Source organism: Lithobates pipiens, unplaced genomic scaffold (assembly GCF_037356315.1).
Source record: "Lithobates pipiens isolate NorthernLeopardFrog02 unplaced genomic scaffold, aLitPip1_a1.2 Scaffold_13, whole genome shotgun sequence".
Lineage (NCBI taxonomy): Eukaryota > Metazoa > Chordata > Amphibia > Anura > Ranidae > Lithobates > Lithobates pipiens.
The window spans coordinates 303,165,189-303,186,806 of record NW_027507718.1 but is presented as its reverse complement, the minus strand read 5'-3'; the positions used below and the strand labels follow the sequence as shown (position 1 = coordinate 303,186,806).

The 21,618-nt window shown below is 41.3% G+C and overlaps 1 long non-coding RNA gene across 3 annotated transcripts; it reads left to right on the top strand.

Annotated features, from left to right (window-relative positions):
• The first annotated feature begins 48 nt into the window (after window positions 1–48).
• Window positions 49–19,348, top strand: LOC143974973 (uncharacterized). 3 transcript variants are annotated; one of them, XR_013272308.1, is made up of 6 exons: window positions 49–2,818; window positions 7,987–8,079; window positions 16,687–16,769; window positions 18,237–18,293; window positions 18,758–18,965; window positions 19,080–19,348. It is a non-coding gene; the product is annotated as an uncharacterized LOC143974973 (long non-coding RNA). The 3 variants fall into 3 exon arrangements; XR_013272306.1 differs by having other exon boundaries at window positions 18,237–18,965; XR_013272307.1 differs by lacking the exon at window positions 49–2,818 and adding an exon at window positions 2,824–2,946 and having other exon boundaries at window positions 18,237–18,965.
• The last annotated feature ends 2,270 nt before the right edge of the window (window positions 19,349–21,618 follow it).

Below are 21,618 nucleotides of genomic sequence, written 5' to 3'. Positions count from 1 at the left end.
GTATAGAAAGAGGAGGGGGCGGCAATGTGACTGGATAGTAGTAAAGAAAGAGGGGGGCAATGTGACTGGATAGTAGTATATTAATAGGGGGCTCTGTGACTAGATAGTAGTACGGAAAGAGAGGGCTCTGAGTCTGTGAATGGATAGTAGCAGAGACAGAGGGGCGGGAGACTCTGTGACTGGATAGTAGTATAGAAAGAAGGGAACTCTGCTGGGCTAGTCATTCTTATATCACAGAGGACTCTGCTAGTCATTATTTTGGGTGCAGGCAGCTAGTCACATTGTACATCCAGGGTTCTGGGGCTGGATCAGTAGGTCATAAAGGATCTAGTAGAGCACCTACCTTGAGGTATGTGTAGGTGCTGTACTCGACCTGATCATGGTCTAGATCAGAACAAGGACAAGTCCAAAGAAGGTTGTACCTGACAAAATGGGCAGTGCTGCAAATCGCATCCTACCAGCAGAATAGAGGTATTGGAGGTGGTGTACTTATCCTGATCGGGGTCTAGATAAGTAGGCCATATTCTGGTCATGTGACCACTGCGATTGGCTGTCACAGCCATCATAAAATCAGATAGCTCTCAGTACAGAACTGTTTGAATTTGGGCCACATACAGTATATGCGCACAGCCAGCGGGAACCGGTTAAAATGATGCACAAACGTGAGGCACTACATTTGCACAACACATCACAGCAGCACCTACACACTTCAGCCCCATACATTACATACGGTGCGAATGTCAGGAAACCAGCCAGTTAACATTCGGCCTGTGTATGCCACCCTGTCCAAATTGCCGGCTTCTATCGGGCAAGCATGCTGAAAAAACAGCAGCCGACTGACTCCTGATCAGCACTTTCAGCCAATAGCGGAGAGCGCTGATCGGAGTCTACTGGCGGGGGGCCATCCCACTGTCAGAACACAAAAGCTCAGTAAAATATCTCATAGTGTGTACCAGGCTTTAAGCTTCATGTACACTGGCAGCTCCCAAACTTGAGTTTAGGAGCTTTTGCTGTTTTTTATTTTGTTTGCCAAAGCTCCTAAACTCAGCTCCATAAAAGCCCGGGTGTCCGTGTACACGTAGGCTTTTAGCAGAGTTTAAGAGCTGCTGTGGTTAGGTGAGCTTCAACCTCCCTCTCCTAAATGTGGAAGAATCACATTCACTAAAGGAAACTTTTGGCCACGGAAAAATGCAGCAAAACTGTCTTGCTGCGGTAAATGTAGGCAGGGTGTACATGAAGCCTTAGGCCAACCGTAGACGGTCCAAATCTTGGCTGGTTCGGCAAGAACCGGCTGAGATTCGAACCGTGTGTGGGCAGGCTGAATGTACCAAGTTGATCGATTGATTACCTTGGGTACAACCAGCCTGCCCTCACTCGGTTCGCTGATGTAGAGGGCAGAGGGGGGCCAAACAAGGACATCAGGTGCCCAACATTCTCTTTAAGAATTGATGACAACATGAGTTGTTAGGATGCCTGTGTAATACTGCACAATAAAAACACGTGGCTTTGTGTATCAAACTTGGGGAGGTCTGATCCTTCTGCCACCTTATTGACAAATTTTGGGCAATTTTTAGACATTTTGCCAGGGTACACCTGAAGAACCCAGAAGGCACCCTGATTGAAGACCAGATCAGAAGGATCTATCAGAGGGTACAGGAGGTGATCAGGAAGATCTATCAGAGGGTACAGGAGGTGATCAGAAAGATCTATCAGAGGGTACAGGAGGTGATCGGCAAAATCTAGCAGGGGTTACTGTAGGTGATCAGGAGGATATATCAGGGGTTACAGTAGGTGATCAGGAGGATATAGAAGGTGATGAGGAAGATCTATTGGGTTACAGTAGGTGATCAGAAGAATCTATCAGGGGTTACTGTAGGTCAGGGATCTGCAATTAGCGGACCTTCAGCTGTTGCAAAACTACAAGTCCCATCATGCCTCTGCCTCTGGGTGTCATGATTGTGTCTGTCAGAGTCTTGCTCTGCCTCATGGGATTTGTAGTTCTGCAACAGCTGGAGGTCCGCTAATTGCATATCCCTGCTGTAGGTGATCAGGAGCATATATCAGGGGTTATAAAAGGTGATCAGGAAGATCTATCAGAGGGTACAGTAGGTGATCAGAAAAATCCAGCAGGGGTTACAGTAGGTGATCAGGAGGATATATCAGGGGTTATAGAAGGTGATCAGGAAGATCTATCAGAGGGTACAGTAGGTGATCAGAAAAATCTAGCAGGGGTTACAGTAGGTGATCAGGAGGATATATCAGGGGTTATAGAAGGTGATCAGGAAGATCTATCAGGGGTTACAGTAGGTGATCAGAAGAATCTATGGGGGGTTACAGTAGGTCATTAGAAGGATCTATCAGGGGTTACAGTAGGTGACCAGGAGGATCTATCAGGGGTTACAGTCGGTCATCAGCAGGATCTATCAGGGGTTACAGTAGGTGATCAGGAGGATATATCAGGGGTTACAGTAGGTGATCAGGAGGATATATCAGGGGTTACAGTAGGTGATCAGAAGAATCTATTGGGGTTACAGTAGGTGATCAGGAGGATCTATCAGAGGTTATGGTAGGTGATGGGAGGATCTATCATAGAAGGTGATCAGTGCAGGTTACATTGTAGGTATAGTCACCCTGATCAGGGTCCTGGGTGTAGGTGAGTAGGTCATAGTGAAGCTGTAGGTGTACGTCTGGGATGGGGGGGAGGGGTGAGCAGTCCTCTGCCTGCACTCATCCGCTGATTAGAGCCGCACTCGCTTTGTTTCCTCCGGGAAGGAAGAGCCGTGACCTGTCCCCGGAGGGTGGGTGACGCTTCCTTCAGGTAGACGACCTTTCTCCTAATCTCCTTCGCCTCCAGTCTGGCCGGCAGGGAGAGAGTTAAGTGCGTCCCCATGGAGGAGAGCGGAAATTGCCGAGTGCCTGCTTGGAAAGAAGGAGAGGCTTGTTGTGGTAAACAGCGACAATAATGGGCTCCCTGGGGGATGGATGGCCCCGGGGCTGGACGGAAGGAGAGAGCCCATGTTCACTTGGCCTTCTCATTTCCGACCTTCAAAGTGCCCCATGCTAATGAGTCCTATTAGAGCCCCCCCGTGTTTATCACCAGTCAGGGGACACTAATGAGCTTTGGATGGACGGTGATCAGACAGTATTCAGGCAGCTTTGTAGACGGTAGACACTGATCACTTTTATTAATTACTGACACAATACGTCTGGTCACAGGAGATCGCATTACTCCCATCAGATAAGGACTGGATGGATCTGGAACAGGGGGTTCCAAACATGGGTCCATGGATTGGTTTCAGAGGCCCCTGAGGGTCAGATAAAGAGAGAATGGCAGTAGAAAATATACTAGTTACTAATAGTAGATTTGAGAAAAATGAAAATGATTTTATTTTGCACTAGATGATTGTCTTTCATTTCTGTAATAAGTGGCTATTTCCTTTTCATGCAAAAAATGTGAGCAGACATAGGGGGGTATTTACAAAAGGCAAATCCCCTTTGCACTACAAGTGCAAGCTGCACTTGGAATTGTACTGGAAGTGCACTTGGAAGTGCAGTCACTGTAAATCTGAGGGGCAGATCTGAAATGAGGGGAATTTTATCATCCAATCATGTGCAAGCTAAAATGCTATTTTTTATTTTCCTTGCATGTCCCCCATGGATCTACAGCGACTTTACTTCCAAGCGTACTTTGCACTTGCCTGTAGTAAATAACCCCCTTTGTGTCTTATATGTATGAGGCAATCACATTTCAATCAAATAAAGTAATAAAACAAATATATTGATTGCATGCAAAGTTGTGTTTATGTGAATATTTCTGTTACATGGTCCATAGCTTTTTTTTAAAAATCAGATTCCAGGGCTCAAAGAACCACTGATCTAGTGTGTGACTTTTCTATGCCTGGATTCACACCTATGCATTTTTAGTGCTTTTTGCATTTTGTAGATTTGCACTACAGCCCATTTAACATGGTTTCCTATGAAACACATTCTGTAGTGCAAAAAGCACAACAAATGCATAGGTGTGAATCCAGCCTAAGTGTCATGCTGATACTTTTTGTCTTTAGGCTCCATGCACACTGGCTTAAAAAACGTTTCTTCTACAGGAGTTTTGTGTTCTACCTGTAGAAGCAGCTCAATGTTATCCTATGTGTCCATGCACATTAGGACGTTAAGAGGCATATTTTGAGTTTAACGTTTAGAGGCAGAAAAAAAACAACCTTCTGGCTCGTGTTTCTGATGGGAGCTTGGAGGCAGAAAAAATGCAAAACTCTCCTAAAATCGTCTAAACTTTGTACAGAAATGCTCTACACAAGCGTTTTTTACTTCACAGAGAGCAGACTTTTTTTTTAAACCCAGTGCGCATGGAGTCTGGGTTCACACATGTCCGGCTGCAGTTTGCACTCCAGAGTCCGGTGTATTTCTGGTCACCTGCATAGGTGCAAATTTTTACCTGAATTTGCACCTGAACTGGACCCAAAAATACACAGAAACCTTCTTCAAACAACACCGTATCTGACATGTGTGAACCAGCTCCATTGAAAGCCATTCACATTCACATGTTATGCAAAGTGGATGTGGTTAAAACCACACCCAATTTACATGTGAGCTCAGCCTTATTCTTTCTGAATTTGTCACTTGAAACAAATCTAAATCTTCATCACAGAGCCACTCTGAGCCCTTACATTATAAATTCCCTTGTTATAATAAATGTATTAAGCGAGCTGGTCATCTAGCCCTCGTCTATAAGGAAGAGGTGATCTCCCCTGGAAGTGTGTCAGCCTTTTGGAGGGTCCTTTCGTGTTTGGGACTTGTCTAGGTGACCAGGTTGCTTTAAGTATACTGTGGACTCTGATGTGCTTTCATTATTGAAGTTGTTTATGAGTATACATCTTTTATTAGTATAATAAAGCTATGACTTAGGTAACGTGCAAGGCCAGTGCGCCTTCTGTTCCTTGTCTTGCACACAGGCACCATAAGTCTGTGCAATGCATTCGACCCACTCAAGAAGTCCAGGTTCTGAGTACAGCCACTCATAGACATGGATGGCTGTGGGCAGCAATACTCGGGTATATAGTGGTACCCAGATATACAGCAGTATTCATGTAAACACTCATATATACAATTGTGTTAAAAAAATAGAACACTTTGTATTCTTGTAATACACCTGTATGCTATACAAGCATTTACGTGAGTACAATCAAATATTGAGTTCAGTCATGCACAGCCATTCATGCCTATAAGCAGCTGGGCTTTTCAAGTGGGTGGAATACATTGCACAGAATTAAGTCTGCTACACATGGTAAGTGCAATGTTAGTACTGCAATCTCCCCACTGAGTAGAGCCCACGATTCTGGCCAAAATGAGAATCAGGATTTTTTTGATTGGAATAAAAAAATCACAATTCTCTCAATGTAAAATGTTTCACATTATACAGAAAAAAATGGGCTAACTTTACTGGTTTCGTTTTCTTTTATTTTTTTTAATTAATTAAAGTAATAAAAAAAAATGGATTTGAAAGACAGCACAGATACAGTATAACATAAAATATTGCAACAACCACCATTTTATTCTCTAGGGTGTCTACTAAAAAAACATATATATAATGTTTGGGGGCTCTAAGTAATTTTCTAGCAAAGAAAAAAATGATTTTAACTTGAAACCAACAAATGTCAGAAAAAGGTTTAATGTTTAAGGGGTTAAACTTTTTTCACTTACACACAAAGTTCATTCCATTGACAAATTGTTACAATGTTTATACTTAAATTCAACTGATAAATAATGTATTGATTCTTGGCAGACTGCCCAGTTTTTCTCTTCCTTTTGAGGGCTGTGGCTTCAGAAGAGCAGAGAAAATTCTTTGCATAGAAAGAATTGTGAAACACTTTAGTCAAGATCGCGATAACGATTCCTGACGATTAATTGTGCAACTCTACCACTGAGCTATTTTGTTCTGACAGTGGGATCAGGGGGGTTTCTCCCCCCCCCCCACTTCCTGCCATAACACACTGGTCATATCTGGCAGCCAATGGCTGAGAGCGCTGATCGAATGCTTATCTTCCAGCATGCTCATTCAACAGAAGTCCGTAGGCTTCTGTCAAACAAGGGCCGGTACACGACTGGTATCTGATTTCAGCCAATGCTTGGCCAGTGTGTACTGGTCTTAAAAGAGATGATGTTTTTTTTTGATTCATACTTACCTATGTGGATGCAGTATTACCTCAGTGTCTGCACTGAGAACTGAGCCACTAACATCGCCGATGGCTCGGTTCTCACTCCTCCAACAGAGGAGAGCAGCTGACTGTCAGTCACTGTTTCTCATTTCTGCTTCTCCACGCTCACTGGAGCGCTGAGCTGTGGAGGGGTGGGGAGCGGCCGTATCAGTATCTCAGTGGCTCGTTGAGACTGCCATCAGTCAAGGCAGCTGTCGAATCCAGACTTCTGAAGTGGGGTGAAGCGCTGCCTCCACTGATGGCAGTGATGTCAGAGGAGAGTGGACTTTAGACCACTGAAAACGGGTCACAGGAGTGCAAAATGAATTGCACTCCTGCGACCCAGAGGAGAAGCCCAGCCTAAAAACCTCAGGCTGGACTTCTCCTTTAAAGGTGCCCGTGTGCAAGAGCCTGTAGGACCCAAATAAAATTGCTGCTGATCTATGAAGGATCTTGCTGGTAGAATGTTTGTACATAAAACTGCATGAAATGGATTTGAGCAGCTCAGCTCACATCCCTGGCATAGTCCCTGTGTGCCAGGATGACTGACTCCTGTGCATGCACAAGAGCTATGTCATCCTGTGCCAGCCAGCAGAGATGCCCGAAGACCTGCATCTGAGGAGAAGGTGCTGTTGAGGTACCTGGGCCATAAATCTGGTAAGTATAGTGCTTTTAGTTCCAATTTAAGGTGGGTGATCGGGGGGTGGAAAAACTCAACTGCCTGTTTTTGTGCAAGTGTGAATATGTTCTTCTTATTGCATTTCTCCTTATAATGCTTTATTCACCGAGTTATAATGCATGTGTTATTTGTCATAATAATTGTTAGACCAGCTTCACACTGGGGCAGTTTTCAGGCCCTTTAGCGCTAGAAATAGCCTCCCATTCATTCCAGTGTGTCTTTTCACACTGGGGCGGTGCGCCTGTGGAAAGTTTCCGAAAAGTCCTGCAAGCAGCATCTTTGGGGCGGGTTGGGAGCGCTGTATTTAGTGCTTCCAAAATGCCCTGCCCATTGGAATGGGCAGCGCTTTCAAAGCACCTTAAGGATGAATTCCCACCTTTGCATTTTTAGTGCATTTTGCAGATTTGCACGACAGAACGTGTTCCAAAGGAAACCATGTTAAATGGACTGTAGTGCAAATCTGCAAAATGCAAAAAGCACTAAAACTGCATAGGTGTGAATCCAGCCTTAAAGGGCTTCGAAAGCGACGCAAAATGAGACGTTTGTTTTACCCTTTTTTGGGGGGTAAAAAGCGCCCCACTAGCGGGTGAAAAGCAACGCAAAAGAACCACTAAAACGAGCAGTGCTTTCGTGCTAATGGCAGGTGCTTTCAGTGTGAAAGCAGCCTTAAGCCCCATACACACATCAGATTTTCTGATGATTTTTTTTCTTCAGATTTACCAAAACCATATAATATGGAGGTCAAACCTTAAGTAGTTTCAATTTGTATGCAATCAGGCAGGCCCTTGCACTACATGGTTTTGGTAAATCTGATGACAAAAATCAGCAGAAAATCTGATAGTGTGTATGGGGCTTAATGTGCAGCTATCAATGAACACAATTATGGTCCTTAATGATCATTATAGCTTCGTAAACTCACGTACCTTTCCACTAGCAGTGCTCAGTTGGTTAAGTTGGGTAGTGATTGGCTGGCTTTGGTGCAGTCATGGGAAATAACAGCCAGGTAGCCTATGTGATCTGCCTTTTTCATTTAGTTATTTATTATTGATGCATTTACCTGTGACTGCCTCGTTCACTGACCTTTTTTATTTTTAATAGAGTGTAACATCTGGTGACAGCAGCTGTCCAGTGAGCCTGTGTTGAATAGCTGAACCACCATGAACTTTGAGAGGCTTCGGTGAAAAGAAGACGGTATTTATTGTCCTTCAGGATGTCACAAATCATACTGATAGCCTGCTCACACACTTACACCGCAACACGTATGCCTTACTGCACTTTGTGCATAGTAACACACATTAAACAGGCCCTTTTATTAGTGAACGTTAACACAAGCGCGTGTTTTTTAACACTACTACATCTGAACATGCACACTTTTTACCATATCTGAATCCTCCAAGGTTATACTCAATTTGTATAAAAACTAAGAAAAAACATCTACATTTGACAAGCATACATGAGAATGCGTGCAACAACATGTAATCTGAACAAGTGTTAAAGCATGTACTGTATGTACTGGAAGGGGGCCTAAAGCAAACGGTGAACGGGGAGACAAAAGACACAAATTTAACCCCATAATATATTTATGAAATGCACCACACAAGACACTCCAACCCTCTGTGACTTCTCCTGGCTAGCCTCAGAAGTGGGTGGGAATGCCATGGAGAGGTGCCAGGAAAGGGAAATTAAGGTAAAAATGAAACAATTTTCAGATTTCCCAGTCCTTTTATGGCAACAAACCTATAATTAATAACTACCTAACATAGGAGGTATATACTGGCAAATTTTCATTTAATACATATTGACAATCAAGAATTCATACAGTATGCGTGCAATCGGGGAAACCTGGTCCCTCTGAAACTCATTCTCACCTGTTCCAGCCCTTGCTGCCCCTCCACAAAGCGCTCTGTGGTGGATCGCGGTCGGTGGATTATGGGGCACATGATAGGTGGCGAGGAGACGATATGTCACCTTCTCACCACCTGTTTTGCACACAATTGCAGGACAATTACAGAGTGGCTCCAATACACTAAAATGTGTTACTTTGGCGGCGGTACTGCCTGCTAAATGCAACATATTGTCTAATTTCTACTACTTAGGTAAACACATGAATTCACTTGAGATGTAAAATAAGATTTTACATACTGATAAATATATTGTTATTTAAAAATTACATGATTGTAATTGGATATGCAATATGTCTTGGGGTTCCTATTGTTTTTGAGGTTGTCCTAAGGGCACATTTACAGTAGCCTGCATGCTAAAACGCATGTGCGTTGGTGTATGTGTGGAGGGGTGGTGCGATGCATTGTTACAACACATTTTAATTTTTGTTTCATTTATTGAAACGTCACAAAATTACACTTCATTCAAGTGAATGCGCCATAGCTTAGTGACATGGATGCCATAATTTGCACTGCGTAAAAATGAAGACAGTGCACCTCAACGCAATGTTATGGTGTGAATAAGGCACATGGGAAACAATAGTTTTCTCTGCACCCTTGCGTTGAGCCAGCATTGATCAAAACAATCAGTGTAGCTGTATAAATATGGTGTGAATGAGTCCTTAAAGAGGGACTTAATGGTGAAATTCTCCTCCTGCTGTTGCTCTTCCACACCACCATCTTGAAATGTTCCACATGTGCACAGATGTACCACAAGTCTCTGCCAGGTATTTGGAACCCGGCAGAGACCTATGGGATTTCACTCATACGTGCCACTGGTTTCAGGTATCTGGGACCTTAAAGAGAACTGCGTCCTTAGTGGGAACGCGCAGAACACCCTGGGCGCATGGAAACAAGCTGTGCTGCAGGACTTTGTCCCTTCCCAAATACCTGGCAGAGACCAGAATCATTTTTGCAAATGTGCACCTCTCACTAAAATACTGCCTCCCTGGATGCCTGATGTGGACACTCCACAAGACAGCAGGAGTCCTACGTCATTCTCACCTAGGCAAGGGAGCAGAAAGTGCTGGGCTGCAGAAGAAAAAAAAACTACAAAATGTTTCTAAAAATTAGGAAATGTGCTTCAGTTGTGTAACAGGATTTAAAAATGGGAGAAAAGTTATTTTATTGAGTGAAGGCCCATTTTGAAGGCTAAGTTCACCTTTTGGAGCATGTTACATGATACACCCTTATTTAGGGTCTAACGTGTAACATACTCCAGAACCAGTCCCCACAACCCCTGATCCTCCCTTCCTATGACATCGGGCAGGGGGTTCCTCTCTGTGCATCCGCTGCTACATTTGAAAAAGCTGCAGCTAAGTGGGGATCTGCCTGCACAGCCGTGTCATTCATTCACAGGAATCTGTGAATAAGAAAACTACAAGCCCCATCTACCACCGTGGCAGGCAGTTTGTAGTTCTCAGTGGACTGCAAGGTCGCTGATGAGTGCCCTCATAATCTACTGACATGTCCTTCAGCTTTCTAACAGAAAGCCTGTACAGAAGTAGGGGCAAGAGGTGGAGGTTATATCTGCAGGATGATCACGGGGTGCGATGCTCTTCAGGTACCTGTGCAAGAAATAATAAAAAAACATGCCTGTAAAAAATATGTGCATTTATTGTTTCCTGCAGAAAGGTGAACCTAACCTTTAAAGTTCTGTTAAAACTTGTACTCACCAATTTATGTGACGGGGACATTTGTATTTCATGAAGGCCTATAAAATACTCCTTTTTTTTTTGCTACTCAGTAATTGCCTTTATGTTGCATTGTTTTTAAGGCCTCAAGCACACTGGACATTTTTGCTATCTCTCTCACACACCTTTCCTCCTGGCAGCAGTGTATATCAGCAGAAAAAATGCTCGATGTTTGTAAATGCATGTGACATGTTTAGGCGCATCAAGCGCTTTGGCAGTAATTCATTTAATTGGCCAGAATAATAATTAATTCTGCCCATTGAAATTTATTAACGCTCAAGCGTTAAATGTGACTAGCATTAACATATGTTCAGAGGCATTAACACACGTTTACATGTGTCAATCATTTTTTTCTGCCAAATCACTGCTGCTCTTGGACGCATTGGCAATGTTTTTTTTTTTTCTGCTTCTAAACAAATACCCCTGCCTCTAAACTTCTTTAATTGGACATGCACATGCAGGGGTGTTTAGAGGCAGAAAGAAAAACGCCAGATGCCCCTAAGAGCAGCTTAAAAAAGTCCCATGTACATGAGGCCTTAGAATAAAAAGTAATGCTCTGCAGGAGAATACAGGGAGGAAGCCACACACAACAGGGGTAGTGGCCAGTGCTATGTCTTCCTATAACACCTATGAAGAGGAAAATATGACCCCATCCATTCTAGGGTGAAGCCAAGGCCATGCTGAGATGTAAACAGGAAATCAGCCTGCTCCTCTCCACGCGTTCTCTAATCAACCTGCCGCACAGCGTGGAATTCCACACTTCATTATTATGGCAGGCCTTACCCTAGTGTAATACACATACAGGGACTGCATGCCAATGGCTGTCCTTGGGCAGGGAAGAGTTAACACTTACTTGTTTACCTTGTAAATATTTGAACATCAGCTACACTAGCACATTGCACAGCCCTCAGTGCTGTTCATAGCCCTAGCTGCAGCAGATAACTAAGCCGCCTGCTGCTAATACACCAATGCGTTCTATTGGCAGCACTGACAATGCACAGATCGATGGTTATTCCTGATCATTGCCCCGGGAGGACATACAGCATACTGCTAGACAGATGGCCGAGTCTGTCCCAGCTGTCTGCTTGCATTGTGAAAGAGGAAGCACCACATCCGGGTACATTTCAATGAGAAATCCTATTCTTAGGGAGGGGAAACCACAAGTGGGGTTAATCACTGCACAAGAGTTCCTGTCTGACTTCCCAAAGCCACATTCAGGACTATGTGCTTCCTATACAACACTGTATGCTGCGCCACAATAAGCAGGATGTGCAGGCAGTTGTATACACAATGTCACTGCCACCTGTCCATATCATCTGACACTCTGGGAGCTTACAAGCTGTTGTGCTCACTCAGGTCATGATCCTGGTATTTATTGCTCGATCAACACACAGGGGAGGGTCATCCAACAGTTATGTTAGGGCACTGCTCTAAATACAAGGATGCTGCTTAGGCCTGGTTCACACCTTAGCGTTTTTATGTGTGTTTTGTAACACGTCACAAAAATACATAGAGTCCAATGAGGCTGTTCACATCGTTGATCTGCATTGATAAAAATGAGCCATTTCAAATTCCAGATGCACTTGAATGTGTTTTCTGGCCCATCAAAGTCTAAGGAAGTGCATGAAAAAGCAGGTAATGTGCGTTTTAATGCTTTTTAAAATATATATTCAGCTTGTTGTGGGTGAACAGCTTGTCATCCCATGGTTATAAGCACCTTCCCTGGATACCTGCCATGTGCTCAGCCACAATTTACCTGCCATGTACTTAGCAAAAATGAACACTGTGACAGTTTTTGTGGCAATTGCAAATAGCAGCGTAAAGTCAGCCATGCTTCCTCAAATCCAGTCACAGAAAACCAGGATACATATTCCCTCGTGATGTCATTACAGGAAATTCATCCTCATTGGCTAAATTCCAAAAATGCGCTATTCATGAAAATACCGGCAATTCGCATTTAAAACACATTAAGAAAAATATAAAAAACCGCAAGGAAAAATGTATGACAGCATACACGGATAGCTGTGAACAGGGCAGGAAGGTGGCATTGCAATATGGTAGTCTAACATTTTAACGCCAACCTTCCCTCCATTTCTAATTTATGGAATATTGCTTCCTCTGAGGGACAGGACCTGTTAGGGGAGAGAGGACAGCTCTGTATTCGCTGGGCTTGTAAGTAGGTTATGCAGTATACAAAGAAGACAAGAGGTAAAGAGCACATCAACTGTAAAACTTTGTTGTTTTTGGATAGACTGCACAAGGGGGAGAACCTGTACGTGTCCCTGTTATCTATATTTAGGCAGGCCATACACGGAGCAACTTTCTTTCCTGCAATCACAGGTTGCAGGAAATAAAATCGATTGATTCCCTCATCAACGCAGTCAGTGTTGAGTGGGGAATCCCTCCCACTGAGCCATTGTGTTCTCATGTCAAGGGAAGCCTTCCTTGCCAGGAGAAGACAGTGATTATTGGTAGTGGTTATACCAGCCACTAGCGATAATTGTATGAAAAATCCGGATGGCAGGTTGTAACCAATGTTGATCGATCAACTTGGTACATTTAGCCTGCCCATACATGGTTCGAATCTCATCCGGTTCTGCTGAACCAGGCAGGAGTCGAACCATCTTTGGCCAGCCTTACTACCTCTATTTGCCTTGATAACCATTGTTACCCAGACTGAAGGTAAGAGATATCAAACATTTGTAGACTTTTAAGGTAGCCATACATGGCACAGATTTTAAACAATTCCCCCATCCATACTAACTGTGGATGGAGGAATCTTCACTGCTGGCTGTTGTATTCAGCCAGCCACAACAGGCTGCCTGAATACAATGGCGCTGGCAAACAGTGACTGCATCTGATAGGACATAGTCATCGTTCAGCTGATGTTTTCCAGCCATCTCTGTTGATTTTTAAATTGTCACTATGGATGGTGCTTGCAGGCCTACCCACTGCTCACATTTCAGACAATTTAGCAGCAATCGTTTGAATATCCAGTCATCTTTGACCAGCCATAATCTAGTAGAAGATATTCATTTGAAATTTTTCATTTTAAGAACGTTTGTTCAATTTTCTAATTATTAGAGGGATCATATCGATGTTCATTTTAGACAGCAGTGATGAGAAAATTCAAAGATGCAGGATGGAAATTTTTTCTTGAATGAACGATTTTCTAACAGTATATGTGTTTTTTTGTTCAAAAAATTCCATTCATGAAAAAATTGAATGTTAAAAGCAAACGAAATCTTAAAGAATTTTTGAATGACATTTGTCAAGTCATCGGGTTTGAAAATCTACTAGTGTATGGCCAGCTTTAGCACCAGAACAGAAATGGATGAGAAATCTTCCTGTCTAAGAGGGTATTTCCTTCACTTTGGAGACATTCCTCTCACTTCCTGTTGTGTCTGTGGGACAGGAAGTAAAGGGAAAGCTCCACAACAGGACGCAGATGGCCAAAAAAAATACAGGGGGTTCTGACTGTTTCTTACTATATGTAGAAAAATAAAAAAGTGTAGGCTTTAGATATATTTTAAATAGAATGTTATAGAATAAACCACATGCCTTAGATCGAATGATGATCTTGAGGCTGTAGCATCGAATTCTGCTGCGTAAAGGGGTTACTGAACAATTCAAGTTGATTCATGTAAAGTACATTTTATAAGATCATAGGAACTAATTATTTTACAGTTTTTCTTTGGCATTGCCATGATACAGATTAATAAAAAAAAAAAAAAAAGCAAACACGCAAATAACTTTACAGTTTGTGCACATAATGGACCTGGAGGTAAATGAAAGGGGTGGCCAGCAAACTAAGGACTCTCATTTTCTAACAATGATGATAAAGTCAAACCGGAAGAAGGGGAGTCTTTTTAAAGGGCCACAATATTTATATTACAATATGTATATTCTATTGCTTTACATGAGTTGCCTTTTTAGATGAGGTTGCTTAGCCTATAATGACAGAAGTATGTAGGCTGCCATTGCTAGCATTCTGCAAATGCTGTTGCCTGGCTGTCATACTGATCATTGGACTTAAGTGCTTTCTATCTGTAACAAGCATGAAGATTTGTATTCTGGGTCAGTGACCTGAAAACTATTGAAGCCAGATGATAAACATACAGGCAATGCAACAATGGTAATCAATATACTTCTACTATAACAGGCTGCTTTTAAATGGGTTAGCAAAAATCTTTACGGTGCTTAGTGCGTTCCTAAAACTAGTACAAATAAATAAAAAACAACTTTATATTGGTTATCACAGCACAGCTGGATCTATTATTCAACATGTTAACAAGCTGAAACTACAACATATATCTTCCTTTATAAATAACTCTTGTTAAAAACATTCCATATTAATAAATACATTGTTATCTAAGGACTGGCGTCTGGAAGCAGTACCAGCACATCCACTAGGTGGAGTAATTCCTCACTGTCTGGTCTGCTAGCTTTTAGGAACAACATGTACAATGCAATTTGACAAGTTGCATGCAATTCTCAGACAGCTTGTAGGATGGATGCCAAATATGCACTAAGAAATTCAGAAGTTTTGGTTTTATTTTCACAAAAAGAATCTTATGTGAGGTGAAATGAAATTCCAAACATAAAAATACATCCCTATTTTACAGGAAACAATATTTATATGATAGATCTAGATGTAGAAAAGGAAATGTTGGGACTTTGCATGAGGCATGTCTGTGCAAATAATTTTATACTTATATATATATATATATATATATATATATATATATATATATATATATATATATATATATATATATATATATATATATATATATATATATATATAAATATGATCTGCTCTAATTTAATTAGATGTCGCAGTCACGTGAAATACATGATTGATGGACACATAATAAATCAATTCATAATGATAATCATAATATTAATAAATCTAATGATAATAAAATTAATAATAATAGTATTAATCATAATAATACTATTATATAATGATCATATCATTTGTATTCAATACATAATTAACATATCAATTCATAATCATAAAATATTTGGTGCAGGTAATCAGTAAACATAATTGATAAGAATCCAAATAACAATAATCATGATTAATTGATTAAATGGTAGAAAAGGAAATGTTGGGACTTTGCATGAGGCATGTCTGTGCAAATAATAATATATTATGCTTTAATTTAATTAGATGTCGCAGTCACGTGAAATACCTGATTGATGGACACATAATAAAGGGTATTGGGGTATATGCATCTGGCTACAGGTGTCCTTATTTTGTCTCGGTTGTCTGTGCGACATTGCTACTATTGGAGATTTTGCTTTTCTATGGTTTAATTTCTAGCCTTATATATTATGCAAGGTCCAATCTTCCATTCCGGCCCCTGGGGTATGTGCCTTTACAGCTGATTGAAGTCAGCAATTATCTGGCAGTCTCTATTGACTGATACACACGGTCGGACTTTCCGACGGAAAATGTGCGATCGGATCTTGACGTCGAAAAATGCGATCGCGTGTGGACTTCATCTGACTTTTTCCGTCTGAATTTCCGACACACAAAGTTTGAGAACAGGATCTAAAATTTTCCGACAACAAAATTTGATCATTTAAATTCTGATCATGTGTAGACAATTCCGACGGACAAAATGCCACGCAGGCTCAGAATAAATTGCGAGACGAAAGCTATTGGTTACTGGCCAGTTTATAGTCTCGTCATGCGTGTTTTACATCACCTCATTCTGAACGATAGGATTTTCCGACAACTTTGTGTGACTGTGTGAATACAAGACAAGTTTGGGCCAAAATCTGTCAGAATGTCCAACCGTGTGTACAGGGCATTAGTGTTGTGGCTTGATCTAGGGTAACTCTGCTAGATAAGTTAACTGAGTGTACCATGATGGTGACTCTGATTATCCCTGTCAGTGTTATTGTGTGCTATGGAACTATTTATGTTTATAATTATTTTTACTTTTTAGACATTTTTGCTGATACTGTCTCCAGTGAATGTTGATTATATCTGCGCTGTGCAACCGCATGGTAGTAACTGATGTTAATCTTCACACTGGTCTATTGGTAAATCTGCATTTGAATGTTGTTCATCATTTGAACAGCTATTCTAACTTTCATTCAACTGATTGGAGGTTTACTTTCTGACAATATATTATGACTTTTTATCTCAGACTATTCACTATTTGGTCTGTGGAAGAAATCTATGGTCCCATTAAGCCACTTCACCACTTTCTCCTACCTGTAGACCATTAAGGTATTTGATTTTGCTTGTTACTTTATTCAGTGATCCCTATGGTTAGATAGAATATGTTACATCTGACATACCGTTCATTTTATGTTTGTTATACTTTTATATAGGAGTTGGTTGGATAACTAGCCAGATTGATAAAACACGATATACTGGTTATTAACCCTTATCCTGGTGTAGTGACTCTGGGGATTCTTCTGCCCAGTAAGTAGTGTATTACTGCCAGTGTTGGCCATCTTACTTTAAAAAAGTAATTAGTTAAGTTACAAATTACTTCTCCCAAAAAGTAATTGCGTTAGTAACTCAGTTACTACACTGGAAAAGTAATTAGTTACTCAGCAAAGTAACTCTGACTTTTTTTTAAAATATTCTAAGGGGCGGGTCTAGTATTACTGTAAGCAAGGGGCGCGTTCCCCCCCTGCACGTCTATTTCCCTTCTGTACCCCCTTCACGTCTGTTCCCCCTCTGTACCCCACTACACATCTGTCATCCCCCCCACACACATATATCTGTTCCCCTCTGTACATCGCCCCCCCCAAACTCACGGATCGGATCGTTCCTCGAATCGGAGTCACGGATCAGATGATTTTTCGGATCAGCAGATAATAATCGAATTTGCAAAAACCTGTGAAAATTCCACCACCATATAGTCCCCACTGTAATATCCACGTCATCTCCCCCACTGTAATATTGGATGAGCATGGCTGGGTATCGCCGAGTATGGCTGGGTATTACCGAGTATTGCAGAGTATGGCTGGGTATTACCGAGTATGGCTGGGTATTACCGAGTATGGCTGGGTATTACCGAGTATGGCTGGGTATTACCGGGTATGGCAGAGTATTGGCAGCGTATTGGCAGGGTATTGGCAGCGTATTGGCAGGGTACTGCAGAGTATTGGCAGGGAATTGCAGAGTGTTGGCAGGATATGGAGGCCATCCGAATTCTCCCCTCCACTGTACAGATCTGTACACAGAGGGGAGAGAGGAACCGGCGTCATCATGACGCCAGTTTGTTTACAAGTGATCGCTCCGTCATTTGACGGAGCAATCACATTGTAAACGGCCGACAGGTGCACCAAGATGGCCGCCGCTCCGGAGCTAGGCCGAAGCCGTGGCCTTTCCTAAGGCCGAGGCGCGCTTAGGATCGCGGTTGACGTAATTGCGGCTTTACGGCAAATACATCTACCGCCCCCCGTGGCTTATTTTCTGTAGGCTAGTTTTCCTTTCTGTCCCTTTCATGGAAGGGGGGCATTTTGATTTATTGGCTGATTGATCTTGGAAGGCTATCGCTAGTCCAGACGCCCTTGGACAGTACATGGCATGTTACATGTATGAGTGTCCTCTGACATGGGAGTGGCACTTGTATCACACTGTTCTCCATATTTATATATGGGCACAATATTATTAAATGTTTTGCTGCATTTTATATCCATTGCTGAAACATGATGTTTCCCTCCTTTGCCTACCATACAGAATACCTCTGCTTACAGTCAAGGAATGAAGGTCCTGAGGAAGTATAAAAGAGAAACGGTAACCTCCCTTACCTAGCAGCAATAGGGATCTATTATGTTATACGTACACTATGTGATCATATCAATGAGAGCTCATATTTTCTTGCTTTTATTTTGTAAATATCTTTTTCTTGTAATAAATTGTATTTTATAAGATTATGTAATGTTCTGTTACAGTTAATGTCCGCTCAAATGGTCCTATACTCTTTAAACATCATGCACTCCCATTGGAGATACTAGTTTATCTATTTACAATTTTTCATTTAGTTTATTCTTTATCATTAATTGTTATTATCGCCTTACTTGACACAGGTTTTTTTTCTCACAGGCATATATTCACACAACTATCCCTGTGTGGGTACGCAAGTGATTCACTAATTTCATACACCTGCTATACCTTATATCCCCTTTTTTTATCTTGCACTTATTTCACCTTGATATATATAATTTTAGTGATGTATGGTTTTACACATTATTTTTTAGGCACTAACAACATGCTGAGTGCATGTAACACATAGACATACGCATGGACAGTGCTGTGGTAGTCTGGTATGTCCCTTGGCTGTTTCCCCTGCCCCCCTCTTCTTGGAGGGAGGGTCGGGGGTCTCCTGCCTCAACCCTGGGTGAGACACACTGCCCGGACTCATCATATCCCCATTCCAACAGCTGGTGAAAGCCTTTGAGCTGATTCGTAAGTGACTGACCAGCTATCTGTTGTTTGTATGTTCCTCCTTTTTTTTTTTTTTTTTTTTTTTTTAGGGGATTATACATTAATAGTTATATATCTATTTACTCATTTTTCCAGTATAGTCTTGCATTTTTCGCTGGCCATGAAACGCGTAGAGTCTACGATAAAGGGTGCCAAGACAAGCCGGTTCTTATGATGAATTTTGAATTTTAATTTCTAATATCATGTATCAATTTTTACTGGATGTAGGTTACCATTCTGCATTTAATCAATCATGATTATTGTAATTTTGGATTCTTATTCAATTATGTTTACTGATTACCCGTACCAAATATATTATGATTGTTATGTCAATTATGTATTGAATAAAAATGATATGATTATTATGATTAATACTATTATTATCATTAGATTTATTAATATTATCATTATGAATTCATGTATTATGTGTCCATGAATCGTGTATTTCACATGATTACGACATCTAATTAAATTAGAGCAGATCATATGTATTTCATTGTTGCTTTTATTTATATATAAATATATGAATAAATTATTTGCACAGACGTGCCTCATGCAAAGTCCCAACATTTCCTTTTCTACCTATATGTATATATGAGGGATGGAGGCATGCCTTTGCTAGTTGTGCCAGGTCACACTCTTTCTCATTTGTCTATATGATAGATGTTTTCTTAATCTGCTTTCTATTTATGTAGTTTCCTATATGGATTTTCCAGTGACAGGCATAAACAACAGATGGGTGTGGTGACCCATGAGATCGTCTCCTGTTGTTGAAATACTTTATGCAACTTACATTCATAAATTAGGGCTCGTTTGACACAATGTCTGTTGATCTGCAGAGACCAACATAAGCTCAGTGCAAGGGCACATTGAAAATAATTGTTTTCTATGTGTCCTGTTCACAGCATAACACTACAATGAGGAATGTTGTGGTACGTTAAATAAAATGCAACCTGTCTGCATTTTTATTCAGTGCAATACACAGCACCACACATCACCATGACATGCATAAAGATGTTTGAGGTGTCATTTTGTGACGCTTCAATAGTTAAAAAAAAGTGAACAAAGCAATTCGTCATAACAATGCATTTCACTGTCCCTATATAATGCACATCAGTGCGCACACATCATAGCATAAGGGGCTGGTGTAGCCATTTTAAACTTGCCAATTCCTGTCAACATAAGAAGTTGGCATGGTGGATGATGGAAAAAGTGGGAAGTGACCATCAGTAAGTACTGCACTACAGGAAGTATTACTTACCACTGGGTCTTAAAGGTCTAAAAAAAAAAAAAAAAAGCATCCAGGAGTTGCTGGAACTTTGGTGTGAGTTCATACAAAGGAATGAGAGGACAAAAAACATTTGGAGATCTCACTGGCTCAGGTTAGGCTGCTCACAATAGACATGGCTACCCTCCATTCAGTACCCTAGCAGGTTACCAGCAAACAACATGCACCAATAGAGTGCCAGACCAAAGTATAAAAGAGTCCAAATTTATTTATTCGTTTCTACAAAAAAAAAAGTCCAATGCGTTTCAGGGATCAGAAGACACTCCTCCTTCATCAGGGAATCAGTTAAAAAGGAAGCCTTGAATGCACAGCTTTTCGTTGTGAATCTGTGTAGGCAAGCTAATCGCTGGATCAGGAGAGTTAGGCAGGCCATACACTGTGCAGATTTCTTTCCTGCATGGGATGCAGAAAATAAATTTGCACAATTCCTCCTGAGGAGCAATTGTCTACTCTATATAGGCTATAGTAACCACTATCGATAATCATAAGAGAAGCCGGCAGGCTGGTTGTACCCAAGTTGATGGATCGATCAACTTGGTACATTCAGCCTGCTCATTAATGGTTCAAAACTTGGGTGGTTCCTGCTGAAACCGGATGAGATTTGAACCGTTTATGGCCGGCCTTCATGCCCAGCAGTATCTGCATGAGCCATCAAGATAAGGTTCTTATTTCAATTGAAGCCCTAATGAAGGGGGGACTTTTTTTTTCTAAATCCTGAAATGTGCTGGATGTTTTTTAGTATAAATTAATAAATTCATTTGGACTCTTCTAACCCTTGGTCTGGCGCTCCTTACATTAGTGCATTTCTTTATATTGTAAACTGTCTTCAATTTTTGTCTCTATTTTAAGTAAAATTATGGTGCGGGCATATTTGTTTATCTTTAAGAAATTGTTTCATATGACGTTTCAACTTTTTTCGAGCTTGCTTATTGTTCTGGTGGTCTCAAGGGTAGCCAGTGCACTCTGTGTTTAAGGTAAATGCCCAGGTTCTCACCCACAAAGAAATCCATATAAAGTGTTTAGAAACGTTGACAATGAAAATGCTGCTGCTTTGATCTATCTCCTCTGCAATTCCCGTGAGTGCCTCTATATCTGTTTTGGATTTGCTGTTTATGGTATTAAGCCTAAATGCACTGATGGGATGTCCTTTTCAAAGGAACAAATGGAAATTTCAGGGGCCCATTTGTGCAAAAGGAACAAATCCTATATAGTAGACTTTTAAAGAAGAGGGGGTGCCCAGCTGGCCACATAGAGAAGATCTTTAACCACTTGCCTACTGGGCACTTAAACCCCCTCCCTGCCCAGAGTAATTTTCAGCTTTAAGAACTGTCACACTTTGAATGACAA